General features: G+C 50.6%; 3 non-coding genes across 3 annotated transcripts; 1 reads left to right on the top strand and 2 right to left on the bottom strand.

Annotated features, from left to right (window-relative positions):
• Window positions 1-239: 239 nt before the first annotated feature.
• Window positions 240-313, top strand: TRNAT-UGU. Its single transcript has one exon. It is a non-coding gene; the product is annotated as a tRNA-Thr (tRNA).
• A 1,369-nt stretch (window positions 314-1,682) lies between these two features.
• On the bottom strand, window positions 1,683-1,899 carry LOC123359316. Its single transcript, XR_006575845.1, has one exon. It is a non-coding gene; the product is annotated as a small nucleolar RNA U3 (small nucleolar RNA).
• A 3,294-nt stretch (window positions 1,900-5,193) lies between these two features.
• Window positions 5,194-5,409, bottom strand: LOC123359312. Its single transcript, XR_006575842.1, has one exon. It is a non-coding gene; the product is annotated as a small nucleolar RNA U3 (small nucleolar RNA).
• Between the last annotated feature and the right edge of the window lie 2,264 nt (window positions 5,410-7,673).

Raw genomic sequence — 7,673 nt, 5'->3', positions numbered from 1 at the left:
TCTCTCTCTCTCACTCTCACTCTCACTCTCACTCTCTCTCACACACACACACACACACACACACACACACACACACACACACACACACACACACACACACACACACACACATATCTTGCAAGGAAAACCTCACCTGCTCCTCTGCTCTGCAGAATCCAAACACAAGCAAAACTTTTCAGGCCCCAGCGGGGATGGCAGGGAGTCAGGTGTGGGCAGACACTGTGTTTTGGCTACAGGCAGGCACCATGGCTTAGTTGGCTAAAGCACCTGTCTTGTAAACAGGAAATCCTGGGTTCAACTCCCAGTGGTGCCTTGTTGATTAACTTTTGGGGCACCTGGTATTGGCTTCTGTCAGAGGATAAAACACAGAGCTAGATGGGCCTTTGGCCCAGCCTAGTATGGCTGTTTAAATTATACTCACAGGTATTGATAACAGAATTACTGAAAGTTTGGGAGTTAAGAGCTGATAGGTCAGTGGTCCAGTCCCCTCACAGATAACCCCCCTCCCTCTGGCACAGGGACAGGTCTGAGCTCTCACACCAAATGCTCATTGTGGCTGCCAGAATCTGTGGGCAGCTCATTTAGTTTGCACGGAGGGTTGAGTCCAGCTGACCTCACCGAGGCTGGCTAAGAGCACCCATGACAGCAGCTGATAGTACAGTATAACTTGTAACTGTCATTGTCAATTTGCAAAGCAGCAGACAGTACAGTGCAGCTGGCAACTATCTTTGCTAATTTGCACAAGGCAAGGGGATGCTATTGTGTAGCACTGCAGTACCATGTCTGTCAGCACCATCCAGTAGACATACAGTGACAGTGAAAAAAGGCTGAACGGGCTCCATGATTGCCGTGCTATGGCATCTGCCCGGGCAATCCAGGGAAAAGGGTGCAAAATGATTGTCTGCCGTTGCTTTCACGGAGGGAGGATTGACTGATGACATTTACTCAGAATCACCCACGACACTGTTTTTGCCCCATCATGCACTGGTATCTCAACCCAGAATTCCAATGGGCGGGTGAGACTGCAGGAATTATGGGATAGCTGCCCACAGTGCAATGCTCCGGAAATTGATACTAGCCTCGGTACATGGACGCACACTGCCAAATTAATGTTTAGTGTGGCCACGTTCACTTGACTTTATATAATCTGTTTCCAAATACCGGTTTCTGTAAAATGGGAATAATCCCATAGTGTAGACATACCCTGAGACAGCTTTAGAACCCTCTACCCACTATACGGCCAAGAGACAGCAACTCTCAGATCCTGTGTGGATTGTCTGATGGGCTTGGGGCCCAGAGCAAACTGCGTATGCCCTGCCAGAGCAGGAGAAGTAAAAAATAGGGGCTTCCTGAAAAATGGGAAGGAAAGAAGAGAGAAATGGAGAAGCAAGTGGAAAAGGAAGAGAACGTGCGGACACAGGACCCTACCTAAATTCTTAAATAGATTACAAGAAAAAAAAGAGAGAACAGCATAAAGAAATTTAAAAAATCTTTCAGTAAGTACTGAATAGAAACCTTTAAAACACCATTTTCACACTACCTTTATTTTTCTTCCAAATTCTACCAAATCAAAATAAAACTTGCTACTAAACAGAACTGCATAAAAGCTTTGCTTTAAACAAATTCAGATAACAGAAAAGAAAACCAAAACATTTATTTTTAAACTTGTTTTATAAGGACTAACCACTCAGTCTGTGTTCTCTTCCTTTCAGCTTCCTAAAAGGAAAGCAAGAACACTCATCAATAGCAAACAGCAAATGCATTAAAGCACCACTGTCTACTCACTTCATACTCAGAAAAGAACACTTTAACTTCTCATTATGGTTAGCAAGATCAGACACTTTCAACCACACATCTCTAATAACAAACTATAGAAATGATCCCTGAAAATATAGTCTTAACAAAGCTGTGCTTGGCTACACACCCAGGCTAATGTGCATAAGCTTTCTTCCCACGGTGAATGTTTTCATACAACAGGTTTCACCCCCAGCGAATTAAAGACCAAAAATCTAAAACCAGGTTCCCATTTCATTAAAGCACAATTGAGACAGCTTTAGAACACTGTACATTAGAAGATGTTTATGTCACTATTTACAGAAACACACCTCCTGATTAGTATGTGGAGCTCCTACCGACCAATCAAACCCTCTTGCTTTGCCATACCTCTCACAGGCTCCTCCGTACCACATGACAGCCTGTCAGGCACAGACAATGCGGACAGGTCAGCCCTTTCTAGCATGCTCCGCATCTGTTTCTCTCTGGCTTGCTCTCAAATTCATCTGCACTAAAAGTTTTTGCAGGGTTCTATGTTACCGGTCGTACCTGCACTAAATCAGTGGCTCTCAACCTTTAGAGACACCTGTACCCCTTTCAGGAGTCTGATTTCTCTTGCATACCCCCAAGTTTTACCTCACTTAAAAACTACTGGCTTACATAATCAGATGCAATATTTATAAAAATAAATCACTTGAATATAAGTATTGTACTTACATTTCAGTGTATAGTATATAGAACAGTATAAACAAATCAATGTATGAATTTTAATTTGTTACAAATTTGCTAGTGCTTTCTATGTAGCCTGTTGTAAAACTAGGCAAATATCTAGATGAGTTGATGTACCCCCTGGAAGACCATTGGATACCCATTTGAGAACCACAGCACTAAATCACCCTTACTTTTAGAACTGGTGCCACTTGAACCAAGGCATTCTGAACCATTTCAGTGCTAGTAGACAGTGGCAACACAGCTGCACTAGGTCTGTTGTTCATCCCTGCACAATTCCCACTTGGAAAGAAGATATCTTCTGGTCTGACCCTATTTACCATTGTGAGCTGCATAGGCAACTTTCTCTGTGTTATTTGAGCAGAATCCACACACTATATACTACCTGTATGGCCCTGAGGATGCCACATCGGCCGCAGCTGCTGATTGGGCCACAGGTTGAGAATCACTAGTCTATAATTTTGCAAAGTCCATTGCCACAGGCTTTTTCCCCCCTGTCTGCTGTGAGACAAGAGCACATGAAATTCATAGCAATATAAATATGAGTGAAACCCCCCAAATATATTTACATAAAAACTAGACAGTCTCATTTTAAAACAAAGAAAAACACAGGCCACACAGGGAGTGGGGCAAGAGTCTCAAATGATTTATACCCTCTCCTACCTGCCATTCAGCATAAGAATTAACCTAAATGGATCATGACTATTTACATAGAGCATCTTTCTCCTACAAAGCAGAATAAGACAAAAGGTTGAGGTTGTTCCCCTTCACATTTGGGAGGTAGTGGGGAGGAGTAGAAGGATTTAGAGGCTCAATCCACTTCAGATTAGGAAAGAAACCAAGCAGACTAATGATTTACTCAAAACCCACCCCAGCAAAAAGAAAACCAGACTATCTGCACCTAAGCGTTATGCAAGTTTCTAAATAAAGCTATTATATCTAACCTTCCTCATAACTAGATTTCTGGTACACTGAAAAAACTCCTTCTTTTATTCAGTATACAAAGCCTAACCACTCAGTCTGTGCTCTCCCCTCTCGCTTTTACAACTAGCAGTCTATACAGTAACTCCTCACCTAACCTTGTAGTCATGTTCCTGAAAAATGCGACTTTAAGCGAAACGATGTTAAGCGAATCCAATTTCCCATAAGAATTAATGTAAATGAGGGGGTTAGGTTCCAGGGAAATATTTTTCACCAGACAAAAGATTGTTTGTGTGCACACACACACACACACAGAGTATAAGTTTTAACCAAACAATTTAATACTGCTACACAGTGATGATGATTGTGAAGCTTGGTTCAGGTAGAGGAGTCAGAGGGTGGGATATTTCCCTTACTGCTAAATGATGAACTAGCAATTGGCTGAGCCCTCAAGGGTTAACTCTCTCACTCTGCAAGGCAGCAGGAATGGAGAGAGATATGCACATTTCCCTTAAGTACACTGCTTTGTTAATTAGATCAGCTTGCTGAGACCCCAGCTGCTGCAAGCTCTCTCCCTCCTGAGTCCTGCTCTATGGAAGATGGGGTAAGCAGGGTGCAGGTGCAGGAGGTAGGGGGACACCCTGACATTAGCCCCCCCTCTTCCTTCCCTCCCCCAGCACAGCAAGCAGGAGTCTTGGAGATCAGCTCCAAGGCAGCGGGCAGGAGTAGCACATGGCGGGAGGGAACTGCAGGCAGCTGCTGCACAGGGAACTTAGGGGAGTGGTGAGCTGATAGGGGGCTGCCGGTCCATCCTGGTTCCAAGCCCCCACCAGCTAGCTGCAACGGGCTGCTCTTCCTGCAAGCAGTGGACAAAGCAGGCGGCTGCCAAACAACATTAGAAGGGAGCATTACACAACTTTAAATAAGCATGTTCCCTAATTGATCAGCAACATAACGAAACGTTAACCAGGACGACTTTAAGTGAGGAGTTACTGTAGGAGGGTTTAGGTCAGCTCAGCTACGTCTCTCAGGGTGTGGATTTTTCATTTACCTCAGACAGAAAAAAAGAGAGTAACAGAAAAGAGAAGAAATAAGATGGGAAGGAAAACACCCAGTGGGTCATGGGAGATGTTGATATATGCAAATCCCTCATGTAAACCCCTCCCCCATGCCCTTCATTGTCTCCTCCACCCATTCCAGGGTTCCCCAGTCTTTCTCCATGGCAGGGGTTGTGTGTGTTTGATTCCACCCATAGCAAGGTCCCCCATTCTCCCCAATGGCAGGGGCTCTGTGTGAGCCGCTTTTCTCCCCATTCCACCTTCTACCCACTATAGGGCCAGGTGATAGCAACTCTCAGATCCTGTGTGGATTGTCTGATGGGCTTGGGGCCAAGAGAAAACTGCCTACCCCCTGCCAGAGCAGTAGGAGTAAAACTAGGGGCTTCCAGAAAAATGGGAAGGGAAGAAAAGAGAAGCGGAGAAGAAAGTGGAAAAGGAAGAGAACTTGCTGACACGGGACCCTACCTAAATTCTGACAAAGATTACAAGAGAAAAAGATACAGCAGCATAAAAGAATATTAAAATTTTTTTAGTAAATCCTGAACTAGAAATCTTTAAAACACCAATTGCAAACTAGGTTTACTTCTCTTCCAAATCCTATCAAAACAAATTTAAGTTGTGCCGTGAAATAGACTATCAGCAAAAACTGTAAACAGATTCATGTAACAGAAAAACCCAAAAACATATTTTTCAATTTGCTTTGCAAGGTTTAACCACTCAGTCCGTGTTCTCCCTCTGCTGGCTCCCCCAAAAGAAAACAGGAAAAGTCATCAATAGCAAAGAGCAACTCTATGAAAACAACACTGGGTGTTTACTTCATGCTTAAAAGAAACAATGTAACTTCCCCTGCTGGTTAGCTAGATCAGACACTTTCAACCACACTTCCTTAATCACAAACATTAAAAACAATCTTTGAAAACAGAGTTTTGCTCAGCTACAAACCCACCCTAATGCGCACACGCTTTTACCCCACGGTGAGTGTTTTCATACAGTGGGTTTCACCCCCAGCGAACTAAAGGACACAAATCTAAAGCCAGGTCCCCATGTCATGAAGCACAATCGAGGCAGCTTTAGCGCACTGGCCCTTAGAGGATGTTTATGTCGCTATTTACAGAAACACGCCTCCTGATTAGCATGTGGAGCTCCTACCGACCAATCAAACCCTCTTGCTGTTACTGCCCGAACCTGCCCCGCCTCTCACAGGCTCTGCTCTGCCACGCGCCGGTAGGGTGACCAGATCACCCAGGTCAAATATCGGGACGCGGGGGGGGGGCGGCAATGGGGGAAAAATGGCGGAAGAGCAAAAAAAAAATTCCCCACCCCCAATTCCTTCTCCCTCCGCAAGCGCTGGAGGGAGGCCCGGGAGACTCAGGGGAGCTCAGGGCCGGGGTGAGTGTGAGTCCGGGCTGGCCCCAAGCAGGCAGGACTTGGGCATGGTACCTGTAGGGAGAGTTCAGAGTGACCTGCGGGGCCAGGCGGCGGCGGCTGTTCTCCCCACCTGGGCAGCGGGACTTGAGAGCAGCCGCTGCTGCAGCTCCCACATCCCCGGGGGGAGTAAGCGGCCACTGGCCAAACTTGGCGGCTGCGGCTCTGGTGCCCATGAACCCCCCGAGCCCGGGCCTGCTGCGGGGACCCAGCACGCACACCGCGCGCCCAGCCCCTGGCCAGTTGCGTCTGGGCTGGCTGCCCAGCTGGTGCAATCCCACGGGCGGCCCTGGAGTGGGGGCAGCAGGCCCCAGCCCCCCCATCCTGCTCGGGTCCCATAGGGGAACGAACGGGGCTGGGCTGCCGATGCCTCCGCCGCGGGATTGCACCAGCTGGGCAGCCAGCCCAGCCGCGACTGGCTAGTGGCGGGGCACAGTGTGCGTGCTGCTGGGTCCCCGCAGCAGGCCCGGGTTCAGGCCCGGGCGCCACGTGCTTGGCCACTTCCTCCCCCCGCGGCAGTGGGAGCTGCAGCAGCGGTTGCTCCCGTGTCCCGCTGCCCAAGAGGGGAGAATAGCCACCGACTGGCCCCGCAGGCCACTCCCTACTCTCCATCCAGGCACCGCGCCCGAGTCCTGCCTGCTCGGGGCCAGGCCGGACTCACACTCACCCCGGCCCCACGTTCCCCTGCGTCTCCTGGGCATGGTGGCTTGGCAAGAAGCGGGGATTTGGGGAGGGAGCCAATGGGGCGGGGATGGGGGCGGGGATTTGGGGAGGGATCCAATTGGGGAAGGAGGAGGCAGAGTCGGGGCGGGGAAGGGCGCGAGCCCTTCCAGGCTCCGGAGCCTTTGCTTGTTTGTCCAGTGTCCCGACCTAACATTGGTCGGGATGCGGGACAAACAAGCAAATATCGGGACAGTCCCGATAAAATCGGGACGTCTGGTCACCCTACGCGCCGGTGCCGCGCCCGTTTCCCCGCAGGCGGAGCCCGGCCCGGCGGAGCTCTGCCCGCCCGGGGCTGCAGCTGGTTCTCTCCGGTTCCTCCGCACTAGAGACTTCACGTGTCACGTGACCGGGGGCAGGCACCGCCTCTGGCTGCTTCGAGACTGGAGCATCCGTGGGCGGGGGGGGGGAAACCAGATGGGTCATTAGTGCCCAGCAGCAGCCCCCGCCCCCGTCACCTCCTCTCGCTCCCCCAGCGCCTCCTGCCCGCTGACAGGGCGGGAGGGAGAGGAGTTGAATGCGGGAGTGGGGCATTGGGGAAAGGGGTGGGTGGGGGCGGGGCCTGGAGGGAGCCCGAGGGGGGGCAGCCCCCCAGCATAGTGGAAACTCGGCACCCCTACATCCTACTAGTGCAACCTCAACCAGGGCCGTGCGGGGGGGGCAAGTGGGGCAATTTGCCCCAGGCCCCGGGTCCCGCAGGGGCCCCCACGAGAGTTTTTCGGGGCCCCTGGAGCGGGGTCCTTCACTTGCTCCGGGGGCCCCAGAAAACTCTTGCAGGGCCTGGGCCCCCGGAGCTTCTTCGCTTCCGGTCTTCGCTGACGGGGGGTCCTTCCTCTACGGGATAGAAGGACCCCCCGCCACCGAATTACAGCCGAAGCGGGACCCGCCGCCGGAGTGCAGCCGGATCTTCGGCGGTAATTCGGCGGGGGGGGGTCCTTCTGTTCCGGGACCCGCCGCCGAAGTGCCCCGAAGACCCGCGGTGGGGGCTGCACTTCGGCGGCGGGTCCCGCTTCGGCAGTAATTCGGCAGAGGGGGGTCCCCGCCGTG

This window comes from Mauremys mutica, unplaced genomic scaffold (assembly GCF_020497125.1).
Source record: "Mauremys mutica isolate MM-2020 ecotype Southern unplaced genomic scaffold, ASM2049712v1 Super-Scaffold_100104, whole genome shotgun sequence".
Classification (NCBI taxonomy): Eukaryota; Metazoa; Chordata; order Testudines; family Geoemydidae; genus Mauremys; species Mauremys mutica.
This window is presented reverse-complemented; position numbering and strand designations above follow the sequence as displayed.